At 37.9% G+C, this 14,689-nt stretch overlaps 1 long non-coding RNA gene across 1 annotated transcript; it reads left to right on the plus strand.

Moving 5' to 3' along the window:
- Nucleotides 1–4,262: 4,262 nt before the first annotated feature.
- Nucleotides 4,263–13,872, plus strand: LOC136847028 (uncharacterized). Its single transcript, XR_010855588.1, has 4 exons — nucleotides 4,263–4,332; nucleotides 5,300–5,389; nucleotides 9,493–9,578; nucleotides 13,272–13,872. It is a non-coding gene; the product is annotated as an uncharacterized lncRNA (long non-coding RNA).
- Nucleotides 13,873–14,689: the final 817 nt, after the last annotated feature.

A 14,689-nucleotide genomic window follows, 5' to 3' on the forward strand; every position in this document is an offset into this window, starting at 1 on the left:
GATTCATATAACAAACGCTAGATTACATACTGTCCTTTGTGCAGATGACAAAATGCTAATTCCTAATAAAGTGCGTCGCTCTCATAGCATTCCTTCGTTGTTGACTTAGACTTTACTTATAATGATGACGTCATATGGCGAGCAATTTGACTCATCAAGTCTTGATGGAAGCGTATCAAGCAATTACCCTCGTTCCTCACCTCACCTAAAGCAATCATTTTAAATGGGCATCGTATTTGTCGAGTGTCATATTTTTACACGCCTGTAACGCGGCGATTAAGAAGAGTAATTTTGAAGAGCGTAGAGGCAGCGCTAATTAGTGTCACATCTCTAATTGGTGTGTACTTGAGTTTTGACAGGTGCGAGAGAAATTAGCGAAATTGACTGTGGCCGAGTTCCGGCGTTCGTGCAGGCTTGCTTAAGTGTACGCTAATTTTAAGGCGATTCCTTGATAGTTTTTTCATTCAGTTTTGAAGACAGCCTTATTTACTTACGTTCATACTCCACTCCCTTCATTCATTGTATTGTCAGTCTCTCAAGTTATTCTGATAAACTTTCATCATTCCTTGAAGCGTTTCAAGTTGCCTGCAACCAGGATCTTGACTCCAGCCAACTGTTTCCTTTTTAAAAATTCATCGTAATATCGAGTCACTAACATGGCACGCCTCGATTATTATACTAACGGAAGCTTCATTACAAACCATCAGGCTGAAAAGGTATATTTGACTTCCAGGTGATGTGACCTAATCAGAGACTCAGGTCAGGGCTTTTCATGTAATGAAGTTATGGATTGGTCTTACTTCATTAGGTGAAAGCGGCTTGGCGCTGGGACGGGATGCGGCATGTGCAATCCTTTTGATATCAGTACCAGCCAGTGAAGCAGAGTTGTAGGTCTGGTGTGTGCTTTCCAAGCTACAGACAACGAATTTTGCTGGAAAAAGGGAAATCGTCTCTTGGCTGAAAGATGAAACCTGATTTTGGCATCCTACAACTGGCTGTTATATCTTACTAAACGGAGCTAACGTTTGATGTTGGGCTTAGAATACTAGACCTACTGATTCCAGCTGGCGATCATTCAGACAGTGGTCAGGTGCTGAGAAACTGAATGAGGTTTCATCTTTTTCGTGTAAATGTCTCGAGTTTTTGACCTCTGAAAGTTCAGTTTGAAAATATAATCACCAGAGCGTCCCTACTGCATTAGCTAGCCTTGAGGGAGTGACCATTTTACTGAGAAACAGCAAAAGAAAACAGGATTGACTGAATTGTGCTGAAAAAAATTAACATGGTTCTACCTTATCGTATGAATGTCTTGAGTTCCTGACCTCTGAAAGTTCAAGGTAGAAACATATAGCCACCAGAGCTTCCTTACCCCACTCTAGCTTCTGCTTCAGGAAGTGAACATTTTACTGAGCCTGAAAAACAAAAGGAGAACAGGATTGTTAGATAGGCCTAGGGGAGTCCAGGTAGGCGGAAGAGCTTCCTTACCCGACAAGCTACTCTTCAGGAAGTGAACATTTTACTGAGCAGAAAAGCCAAAGGAGTACGGGATTGACTGATAGGCCTAGGAGAATCTAGGAAGGTGGTGGAGCTTCCTTACCCGACAAGCTGCTTCTCAGGAAATGAGCAATGTTCTGAGCAGCAAAACAAAAGAAGGATAGGATTGATTGATAAGCCTAGAAGAGTATAGGAAAGTGGTTAAAAGAACAGCATGTGTATCCAACATCTCAGTCCTATTTCCTTCCTTCTTGTTTTAACGAAAGTCTGGGGAGGATTCCCATATGAGTTTAGAACAGTTCTCTCGTCTGACGTCTACCATCTAGCCTGGGCTGAGGAAGGACAAGTGGAAGAGATTTTTTCAAAAAAATTTTCTTTAAAGAGAAGTGTTTCTGCTACAGTTTGGTCTGTCGGCATACTGTTAACACTGCTGTCTGTTGTGATACTGTTTTTAATGATGGAACCTGGCTCTGATTCGGAAACCGGAGTTGTTGTTTGGTCAATGTCATCTGAAATCCAGGGCTTCTTATATATCGTCATTCAGATCTATGTCTGCCTTTTCAGCCATCGCTTGGCAAGACTTGTAGACTTAATTTCCAACACGGTCACGGTACCCATTGGACTGTTCCACAAATCCTTTTGCCGGTGCATTTTGCACTGTGTCTAAACCTTTTCCTCACTGTGTCTCAGCTTTTTAACCAGGAAAGTGTAGAGTGGTTTGAAGGTCTTGAATGCTTAATTGTGCAGTCTGTAATGTTACTGATAATCCAACCGGTAACTTCATTCTTTAGCTATGGGATGATATCCGTTTTTTCCAAAGCTCTTGCAATGGAACTTGACCAGATAATGCACAACTGCTTCGACGCGTTTCTTTCAGTAGATGACTTGCTTTCCGCATGTCCTAGAAGAGAATGGACTTCCCCTGCAGATCAGTCACCAGTACCACAAAATGTAAACACACCACAGCAGGTAAGCTTAAACTGCCCGGGCCTTACGAACACGCAGAAAAGAGTTTCTGCAAATCCTTGGTCTACTTCTCCTGTAGGCCGACCGTCAGACAGTCGCCAGAGAATGCAGGAGCTACTCAGTTTCTTGCTGAAGATGGACGACATTATCAAGCATTTAGTGCATTATACAGAGGTCATCATCGTAAGTACAGTGTTGGTGCTCATTATAAACGTCGTCCTGAGTCTGTATGAAGTGATGATGGAGAATTATGAAATCAATGTCATTCTGCTTCTGTGCGATTCTTCCCTGAGGGTCATCTGTATACTCTGCTCTCCTGATCCGATTATTGAGAAAGTAAGTGGATGCCAGTCAGCTCTCAGAGGCTGTTGGTTTCTTTGATGACTGAAAAATTGTAGGGGGAAATGGAGGTAGAGTAAATGGGCAAAAATGGACGCTGCAAACACCCTTTGATAAAGCCTGCATTACACAACGTTAGGTGCACTGATGCACCTCCCACTTCCAGGGGAAAATTCCCTTTGTAACACACACACACACAAAATATATATATATATATATATATATATATATATATATATATATATATATATATATATATATATATATATATATATATCATATATATATATATATATATATATATATATATATATATATATATATATATTTGTACACACTATACACATATATATATAATACATATATATATATATATATATATATATATATATATATATATATATATATAATTAAATAGATGAATAGATAGACACCCTTTAGAACATACTCGCAAACTTATTATTTACGACAAATCGGAATACAACTTAGTGTTGGAAAGAACCAACTCTAACATAGAAAAGGAAGCTCATTGTGTAACTTGAACATAAATTTAAATTTTCTAGCCACCGCCTTGTGACAAGTTCCCTGTGCAGAATAAAAAACGAAATCCTGTGAACAGAACAGTTTTGCCTGTAATTCCAACCAAATGAAATATTTTGGATATTAAGAATTTTGATAGTTTGAATTAGGTATTGTAAAATGTTACTTTGCCAAGAGTAAAAGGACATCAGGAACGAAGTTAAAAAGAAAGGAGTGAGGGTAAGCTATTAACTATAAAGAAAAGGGCGAGGGTGGGCTATTAACTTTTGTTATAGGCGTAGTCGTAGTAAAGAAAAGGGCGAGGGTGGGCTATTAACTTTTGTTATAGGCGTAGGCGTAGTAAAGAAAAGGGCGAGGGTGGGCTATTAACTTTAGTGACTAAAAGGAATGCCAAGAAAATCAAGGTATCAGGGATAATTTTTTTTCCACGTGAAGACAATTGCACAGTTTGGCATACCTGTTCATAATTCATCTTGGGACCAGGCCTGTGAATTTCAACGTTCTGGTCGAAGAAAACTTGCTGACCTTGAATTACAAATCGGTGAAATTTCAATCTAGAGACATAAATTTTTTTCCTTCTCGTAAATCAAAGGTGCTTTATTTCGTGTATTCCTGATGTTGGTTTATAATTGTGAGATGATAACTAGGCCTAAGGCCTACCAACAGCAAGGGTTCTTGCTTAGTGAGCAGCGGATAAATATAAACTTTCATTTTATCGGTCATATTGTAAGTCAAGTCATGCTGAAAATCATATTTTACCTGAAAATCTCCAGTCTATAAATTCATGTGTATTGCCATAACGCCCATTCCTTGTATACCGAATTGTACCCTAAAGCATTCCGTTATGGATATGTATCTAATATAGGAAAAATAATCAGACTTTTCGATTACTTTATATTCATTGTCTTTCTTCTTCAATTACAGCGCAACGCGTGGCTCTGGAAACTGAGGTGTCTGATCTGCACACAGTATTGCGAAGGGCTGGAGAAGCAAGTGAGTCCTTCAGTGATGCCTCTGTGATGTGCATTTCGCAAAAAAGTTTCTTGACGTATATGAAATTTGAGTCAGATTTGACCTTTGGTTTTTTTTATGTATCTGATTAAGTGTTGTTTTATATTTATATTTATGTATGTGCGAGAACCAAGTGAGTCTTTCAGTGATGCCTTTATTATGTGCATTTTGCAAAAAGTTTCTTGACGCTTTTGAAATTTGAGCCAAATTTTACCAATAGTTTTGTTTTGTATGTATGTAACTCAGTGTTATATTTTGCACATATGTATGTATGTATGTATGTATGTATGTATGTATGTATGTATGTATGTATGTATGTATGTATGTATGTACTGTATACTAATGAATGAACTAATCACCTTTACACAGGAGACTAACTGCAGTAGTTTTGTTTTGTTTTATGTGATTCAGTGTTATATTTTTTACATATGTATGTATGTATGTATGTATGTATGTATGTATGTATGTATACTAATGAATGAACTGATTATCTTTACGCAGGAGACTGACTGCAGTAGTTTTGTTTTGTGTATATATGTTCTTTATTTTGTATGTATGTATGTATGTATGTATGTATGTATGTATGTATACTAATGAATGAACTAATCATCTTTACACAGGAGACTGACTGAAGTAATTTTGTTTTGTATATATGTGATTCAGCGTTATATTTTTTATGTATACATACTAATGATTGAACTGATCACCTTTACAAAAGAGACTTAATGCAGTGGTTTTGTTTTGTATATATGCGATTCCATGTATGTATATATGTATGCTAATGAATTTTTACCTTTGAGACTGAATGCAGTAGTTTTGTTTTGTATGTATGTGATTCATTGTTATATTTTTTATGAATGTGTGTATGTATATATGTATGTACGTGTGTATGTATGTATGTATGTATATATGCTATATGCTAACGAATGCACTTATTTCCTTCCCACAGGAGACTGAATACGTAATATTACTTTTGGAGAAAGGAAGAGAATTTTCTCCCTTCGGACTTTTCACTATGGGACGTCACTGCCTGATTCCTGTGAGTTGGCTCCCGTTTTCTTTGCAATAGCTGACGTAGATGGTATCGTTTTCTTTAGCATTATTATTGTAGTTACTTATTTTACTTATTCTGTGTGTGTTTGTTTGTCTTAAATGTTTAATTGTCTTGTAGCAATCCCTGAAGGTAGCAGAATCAGAGAGTTAATATCACGATCGTGAGAACAAGATCTGTCAATCACAACATTCCCTTTTAATTGTTGTATTGTTACCAGCTTTACTTATTCTCTTGTTTTTGTTTGTTTGTCTGAAAGGTTTATTTGTCTTGTAGCAATCCGTGAAGATAGCAGAATCCGATAGTTGCTATTACAATCGTGATAGCAGGATCTGTTGGCCTCAAGTCTAAATTTTTTTTTTTCAGTATATAATTATTAAAGTTTTCTCGATTTTACTTATTCTGTGTGTATGTGTGTTTGTTTGTTTGTCTTAAATGTTTAATTGTCATGTAACGTTCCTGAAGAAAGCAGCATCCGATAGTTGCTATCACAATCGTGATAGCAAGAACTGTTAGCTATAAATCACAATTAACTTTTTCCAGTATAATTATAGTAATTTCTCAATTTTACTTATCCTGTGTGTGCATGTGTTTGTCTGAAATAGTTTAGTTTGCCTGGTAGCGGTGTTTTCAGACAGTAGAATCCGAGAGTTGCTATCACAATCGTGATAGCAACATCTGTTAGTCATAACAATCCCTTTATTTGTTGTAGTTGTTACTTGCTGTACTTATTCTCTGTTTTTGTTTGTTTGCCTGAAATGTTTAATTGTCTCGTAGCGTTCCACGAAGCTAGCAGAATCGCAGAGTTGCCGTCACAATCGTGATAGCGAGATCTGTTGCCCATAAATCACAATTAACCACCACATTCCCTTTGACGTCTCTCCGTTCAGAAATGACATTCGTCTTCAAACGAGGCCAAATGGGATGTTTAGCGTTTGAAATCTCGAATGGGATTGCTAATTTGCGACGTCTGAAATTCGCTTGATATAGAAGTATATTGTATACTGCAATTCTTGTAAATCCGGCCGCAAGGGTTGAAGTAGATTATGTTAACGCTCGCGGGTTCCAGAAAATTGCAGTCGATGCAAATTTTACTAAAGCGCCCATGTCCCAGCGTGGTTTATTTGGCTGAAAAATTACTTTTGTCCGTAAATTGGGTTGGAGAAGGTCTTTTGCTTCGCTGGCCTGGATTATGACCACAAAATTGCGATTTCCTTGCAATGGAGGTAAAATTCAATTCGTTGAAAATCGTCAACAAAGATTTTGTCGTCAATCTGAGTGAAATTGGGGGTTTTTCTGGGCGAAGGTTGCTTGCTGTTGTCGAATCGGCTCAGTCTCTTGTGGTTGGTCAGAGACCAGAGATCCACATCAACCTTTTATTAATTTCAAAATCTTACTATTTACCCAGTGGGCATCTTAGAGCAAGAGCCTGTTCTAATACAGGGTGGGTTCAACTTAAACCAAGCATCTGCAACTTATCTGGATTTGAGTTACAGAAGAGATTTGACAGTACCTTAAAAATTCCCCAAAACCCTTAAGAATCTTAAAACTGACCCATGTCTTTAATTGAAGTAGATCTAGGGGGATGGGGAGGGCGGTGCTGGGTTGGATTTTCAATCTCAAATCTGATTGCAAAGCCTCAATATATTGCAGGTTTTTTTTAATATGGAACTTAAACTATTGTTAATTGTCCTGGAATCAAGATTAACTTCCTCTGAGATTTTTTGGTTCTCAAACAAATCTTGTCAACAGACAGTAGAATGGAGTTGTTGCATTGCAAATCGCGAATCTACTTGCAATATATTGCAATAATGTTTCAACAGAAGAAAATTGCATTGCATTCAAACTTCTGTGTGAGCGATTCTTCCTCATTTGGTAAATTGGCGTGTTTTGGGTGGAAAATCTAAAATTTCAATGAAAATTTGCAGTATACTGCAACGTGCTCACAATAGAAGAAATGTTAATTAACTTGGATTTCACAAAAATGCCGAAGCTGTCTTTTTATTTTATTTTATTATTTATTTATTTTATTTTATTTTATTTTATTTTAAATTGCTCAAACATGTCTTGTCTTTTTAAATTTTAGTATTTATTTTTGTAACAATTAAATTACAGTTTTTTTTTTTTGCGTTAAGTTCCTAATAATAGTTATGATTTGCAAAATTGATTTTAATTTGACAAAAATAAAATCATTTTAAATATAGGGAATAATTTTACTTTGAATATTAATCTTCAAAGTAGTGATAATTATTTCAGAACTGCATGTTATTTTGTATATATATATTTTATATATATATATATATATATATATATATATATATATATATACAATTAACTTACATATTTTTAGGATGCTTTGTTCATAGAAGGATAGAACTTTTTTTTGCAGGAAACCGCAACGTCTCGTCCACTATTATTGATCACCTTAATGTATGTTTTTGTAGCATGTTTTTAAGGGTTAAGGATATGCTAATTCTTAGACTCGGAATTTTGTAAAATTTATGATTTGCAAAGTTTTTAATCGACAAATTTACAGCTAGAAACATTTTTATTCCAATAACACTTTGGTGAGAGAAAATATTTTGACACTTATATAACGTAAATCTTTGTTTCATTAAAAAATTACAAAAATAAGATAACTGATTTTACTTCAGAATATCATTGTTGTAACTCCCAAAACAAATTAATATTTTATTCTTGTAAATAAATACCTTGGTCAAACTGGAAATGGATTATGTAAAACAGCATTACGCAGTTCGAAAGGCCAATTGACAAGTGATATATGAATGATTTTCATTTTAGACTGGAAAAATTCATCTGAGATAATTTTTGTAACCACATTGTTAAGAGAAATATAATTGAATCTGCCTTTATTAAGCATTTTAACAATCAACTTATGAATATCAGTTCGGGTCTTTTTAAATTAGATAGTTACCTTGTTCATAAAATTGTTGGGAAGTACAATGTTACCTTTTAGCAATAGCCTGTTCTAACTGTGTTTCAGTTCTTAGTATTTTTATATATGACAATTTGACTTCAAACTAGTGATTGCATTATGGTGTTTAGCTTGTTGGTGGCTTTGATAGTTTTCTTGTTTATGTCTCTCTTTATTTATTTTATATATATATATGTATGTATTATATATATTATATATATATATATATAATATTATATATATATATATATATATATATATATATATATATATATATATATATATATTATATATATTCATATATATATAGATTTATATATATGTGTGTGTGTATATATATATGTATATATACACACACACACACACACGCACTTGTGTAAATGTGCCAGTGTTCTTGTAATAAAAGATTTACAACCTTTGCAGATTTCACCAAACAATAAGGCTATAAACAAGAGTTTGTTTTCGGGGGTGCTACCCTTGATAAAAACTGCAAAATTTTGTAAAATGCAGTTCAATAGCAATGCAGTGGAATTTCAAATTAATTATAGCATGTTAGTTCTATTCATGTTAGTTTTATTTTTTTCTCAAACGGGATGAAATTTCGAATGCAAAAACAAAATTACAATATAACTGCCATTTATTTGCAATAGAAATAGGTAAAAAATGCGCCGAAGTTTCTTCGGCGCAATCGAGTTTTCTGTACAGCGTATAATGCTGTATGAAACTCTCAGCCACGGCCCATGAAACTCTCAGCCGCGGCCCATGAAACTTTCAGCCACTGCCCGGTGGTGACCTATGTTGTTGGCACCTATAGTGGTGCCAGACGCACGATCATGGCTAAATTTAACCATAAATAAAATAAAAACTACTGAGGATAGAGGGCTGCAATTTGGTATGTTTGATGATTAGAGGGTGGATGATCGACGTACCAATTTGCAGCCCTCTAGCCTCAGTAGTTTTAAGATCTGAGGGCGGACAGAAAAAGTGCGGACGGACAGACAAATAGCCATCTCAGTAGCTTCCTTTTACAGAAAACTAAAACTCGCGTTCATTGCAGATTCTGCTTAAAACACCATTGTCTCCAAACTCGGGAAAATTTCCGTTCTTTTATTTTTGCGAAGCCCGAATATTACCGCGAAATTTTTTCTCCTTTTAGGTCATCAGTACGATACTGACATACCTTGTTGTGGTCCTGCAGTTCAAGATGTCAGAAAAGAAGGCCTGAATGGTGCTGCTACAAAGGTAAGAAAGTCGAGAATATTTTTGATGAGTGATCCGTGAAGCTATCTGTGCACGTCTTTTTCTGCGGTTCATTCCTGCACAGAATTTCAGCTTTTAAATTGTTCTCTGTGGATACGTGCTAAATCGGTCCTCTGTCCACCCATGTTAAATCGGTCTTCTGTCGTCAAATGTTAAATCTGTCCCTTGTCGTCGCATGGTAAATCAGTCTTCTGTCCACACGTGTTAAATCGGTCTTCTGTCGTTAAATGTTAAATCTGTCCCCTGTCGTCGCATGGTAAATTGGTCTTCTGTCGTCAGATGTTAAATCGGTCTTTTGTCATCAAATGTTAAATCGGTCCTCTGTCTACGCATGTTTAATCGGTCCTCTGTCGTCAAATGTTAAACCTGTCTTCTGTCGTCAAATGTTGAATTGGTCCTCTGTCTTCACATGTTAAATCAGTCCTCTGCCATCACGTGTTAAATCGGTCTTCTGCCATCACGTGTTGAATCTGTCTTCTGCCATCACTTGTTAAATTGGTCCTCTGTCGTAAAATGTTAAATTGGTCCCTTGTCGTCACATGTTAAATCGTTCCTTTGTCGTCACATGTTAAATCAGTCCTCTCTCATCACGTGTTAAATCGGTCTTCTGCCATCATGTGTTAAATTGATCCTCTGTTGTAAAATGTTAAGTTGGTCCCCTGTCGTCACATGTTAAATCGTTCCCTTGTCATCACGTTAAATCAGTCCTCTGCCATCACGTGTTAAATTGGTCTTCTGCCATCATGTGTTAAATCGATCCTCTGCCATCACGTGTTAAATTGGTCTTCTGCCATCACGTGTTAAATCTGTCTTCTACCATCACGTGTTAAATCAGTTATCTGCCATCACGTGTTAAATCAGTCTTCTGCCATCACGTGTTAAATTGGTCCTCTGTCGTAAAATGTTAAATTGGTCCCCTGTTCGTCACATGCCAAATCGGTCCTCTTTCTTCAAATGTTAAACCTATCGTCTGTGGTCGCATGTTAATCGGTCTTCTGTCTTCGTGTTAAATCGGCCCTCTATCCTAATATGGTAAATTACAACATTGTTTTTAACTTGTGAATATCGTGTTTGTTTATATCGTAATGTTAATGCCAATGTTTACATTTTTACCTTTGTCACTGATTTGTGTAATTAAGACTACTCTATCCTCACCATCCTAGGGTTGTAAGGCACAAGCCCCTATGTGTTGTCATAAAAAACGTAATGTCTGTCCATCTAACAGATAATTTTTTAGCATATTCATTTTATATACGATATTTGAACGTTTCAGTGTCGGCCATGCACTTGTCATGGAAATAAAACGTTTATTGTGTGCCTAAAATATAAACATTTTTGGTGCTACTATAGTAGGCGGTCTGCCTAGGGGATCAAATGTGTTTCGCCGTGATTAGTCCTAGCCCTCGGGGGTCAAACGTGATCAAATACACTTAGGGACATTAAATTTGATCCCCGAGGGGCTGGTACTAAACACGGCGAAACAGTGCACCGCCTACTATAGTTGAAACACGCAGGTAGACCGCCTGCTATAGTTGAAACAGGCAGGTAGACCGCCTACTATAGTAGAAACAGGCAGGTAGACCGCCTGCTATATAGTAGAAACACGCAGGTAGACCGCCTACTACCGTAGAAACACGCAGGTAGACCGCCTACTATAGTAGAAACACGCAGGTAGAACACTAGAAACATGCAGGTAGACCGCCTACTATAGTAGAAAAAGACCGCCTACTATAGTAGACTAGACCGCCTACTACAGTAGAAACACTCAGGTAGACCGCCTACTATAGTAGAAAAACTATAGGAAACACGCAGGTAGACCGCCTACTATAGTAGAAACAGGCAGGTAGACCGCCTACCGCGCAGGTAGACTGCCTACTATAGTAGAAACAGGCAGTGTAGACCGCCTACTATAGTAAAACACCAAGACGCCTACTATATAGTAGAAACACTCAGGTAGACCGCCTACTATAGTAGAAACACGCAGGTAGACCGCCTACTATAGTAGAAACACGCAGGTAGACCGCCTACTATAGTAGAAACACGCAGGTAGACCGCCTACTATAGTAGAAACACGCAGGTAGACCGCCTACTATAGTAGAAACACGCAGGTAGGTGTAGACCGACCGCCTGCTATAGTAGAAACACGCAGGTAGACCGCCTACTATAGTAGAAACACAGGCAGACCGCCTACTATAGTAGAAACAAGACCGCCTACTATAGTAGAAACACGCAGGTAGACCGCCTACTATAGTAGAAACACGAAGACCGGGTAGAAACACGCAGGTAGACCGCCTACTATAGTAGAAACACGCAGGGACCGCCTACTATAGTAGAAACACGCAGGTAGACCGCCTACTATAGTAGAAAACAGGTAGACCGCCTACTAGGTAGAAACACGCAGGTAGACCGCCTACTATAGTAGAAACACGCAGGTAGACCGCCTACTATAGTAGAAACACGCAGGTAGACCGCCTACTATAGTAGAAACACGCAGGTAGACCGCCTACTATAGTAGAAACACGCAGGTAGACCGCCTACTATAGTAGAACACGCAGGTAGACCGCCTACTATAGTAGAAACACGCAGGTAGAGACCTATAGTAGAAACACGCAGGTAGACCGCCTACTATAGTAGAAACACGCAGGTAGACCGCCTACTATAGTAGAAACACGCAGGTAGACCGCCTACTATAGTAGAAACACGCAGGTAGACCGCCTACTATAGTAGAAACACGCAGGTAGACCGCCTACTATAGTAGAAACACGCAGGTAGACCGCCTACTATAGTAGAAACACGCAGGTAGACCGCCTACTATAGTAGAAACACGCAGGTAGACCGCCTACTATAGTAGAAACACGCAGGTAGACCGCCTGTAGTAGAAACACGCAGGTAGACCGCCTACTATAGTAGAAACACGCAGGTAGACCGCCTACTATAGTAGAAACACGCAGGTAGACCGCCTTAGAAAACACGCAGGCAGACCGCCCACTATAGTAGAAACACGCAGGTAGACCGCCTACTGTAGTAAAAACATTAGAAACACGCAGGCAGAAACTATAGTAGAAACACGCAGGTAGACCGCCTACTATAGTAGAAACACGCAGGCAGTAGACCGCCTACTATAGTAGAAAAACACGCAGGTAGACCGCCTACTATAGTAGAAACACGCAGGCAGACCGCCTACTATAGTAGAAACACGCAGGTAGACCGCCTACTATAGTAGAAATAGGCAGGCAGACCGCCCACTAGTAGTAGAAACACGCAGGTAGACCGCCTACTATAGTAGAATTAGAAACACGCAGGCAGACCGCCCACTGTAGTAGAAACACGCAGGTAGACCGCCTACTACAGTAGAAACATAGTAGAAATAGGAAACACGCAGGTAGAGACAGTAAAAACACCCCACCGTAGTAGAAACACCAGGTAGACCGCCTGCTATAGTAGAAACACGCAGGTAGACCGCCTACTATAGTAGAAACACTCAGGTAAACCGCCTACTATAGTAGAAATAGGCAGGTAGACCGCCTACTATAGTAGAAACACGCAGGTAGACCGCCTACTATAGTAGAAACACGCAGGTAGACCGCCTACTATAGTAGCACCACATTTTTTGGATCGTGGAATAGAAAGGCCAAAGTAGTTAAGATTGCTAAATGTTTTTGTTGTTTGTTACAGGCTAAATCTGCTCTCCAGAGGGCAGGAGGACCTAACTACACCTACGTTGTAAAACTTGCAGACTGGATCCCTGGAGTTTGGCTATTTCCTGTTGGCTATTTCATCCACAGGAAGTTCTAAAAGAAACACTTAAACGCTTACAATATAAACTCATATAAAACATCCTTGAAGACTTATAGAAAAACGGATCGGTTGTATGAACGCATAGATTAATATTTCATTAAAATTTAATAGTTCTGTTGGTTTATGACTGTATGTTACATGAATAAGGATTGACAAACGCCGTTTGTGATTCACTGCCTATCCTGAAATCTTGACACATGTTACCTAACTCCTGTCATAAGTCTGTTTATGTTCCTTGTAATTTCATTGATTCATTATTTAATTACCTTGATAAATATTCATTAATAGCAACTCTACTGTACATAGATTTTTCCGTATAACAGTGTTTTTGTAAATTCATTCTGCTTTCAATGAAAATTTCACGGTACCTTGAACATTGTATTGCACAGCATAAGACGTAAGCATTTTATTGCCCTTATGTTTTCGAAATGGGATAAGTTTATTTCGGTTTTGACAGGACCTACCATGGTCTGTAAATCTTTTTCAGTAGCTAGTACTTCTCCCAAGTTATTTCATAGTTCTACAGCAACTGTAATTGTCTGAAAAATTAGTTGGTCCGCTGGTGTAGTGGTTAGTGTCGTGGCATGCCACTCAGATGTAGCGGGTTCGCTCCTCCCCCAGGGCGATGAAAAATCACTGGCTCTGTATCATGATCAGTTACTGCTGCAGTGTGGGGTCTGCTGGTTGGAGGTTGAAACCAACATTCTCTGATTCTCTGTAAGCTTGAATTTCAAGTCGATGGCCCCTGTGGGCTTGTTCCATATGAACAGGGTTCATCTTCTGAATAATAATAATATTAATAATAATAATAATATGCATTCCTTCCTCTTTCAGCCTGATATTTCTGAAGGCCAGTGTGTAAGCTTAACATCATTAATGTTAACATGGGAATGTTTATTTTATAAACTTCATAGTCACCGAACTGCTGCCTGAATTACATTACAGCATAATGTAGTCTTAGAACTAATGTCATTATGATGTAAATCATTCCGTTTGCTTGCCTTATACATCAGGACCTTTGCTTGCACTTGTGAATGCATTTCTTGAATCGCAATAGAGTCTGAAGGAAAGACGCTTAATTTCATTTTTTTTTTTTTTTTTTTTTTTGCTCTCTAGATAATAGCTTGGAAGGGCCTTCAATGTACGTATAATAATGAGTGCATAAGTAATTACCAGTGTTTACAAAAATGTCACGCAAAGCCCAGTTAACGCATACTGTACGTGAAAACTTTGAAACCCGCTCGTAAAAGAGAAGGGGGTGGGGGTGTGTGTATAGGGTAAAAGGTCCATCTTGT

The sequence above is a fragment of the Macrobrachium rosenbergii genome, chromosome 16, assembly GCF_040412425.1.
Source record: "Macrobrachium rosenbergii isolate ZJJX-2024 chromosome 16, ASM4041242v1, whole genome shotgun sequence".
NCBI lineage: Eukaryota > Metazoa > Arthropoda > Malacostraca > Decapoda > Palaemonidae > Macrobrachium > Macrobrachium rosenbergii.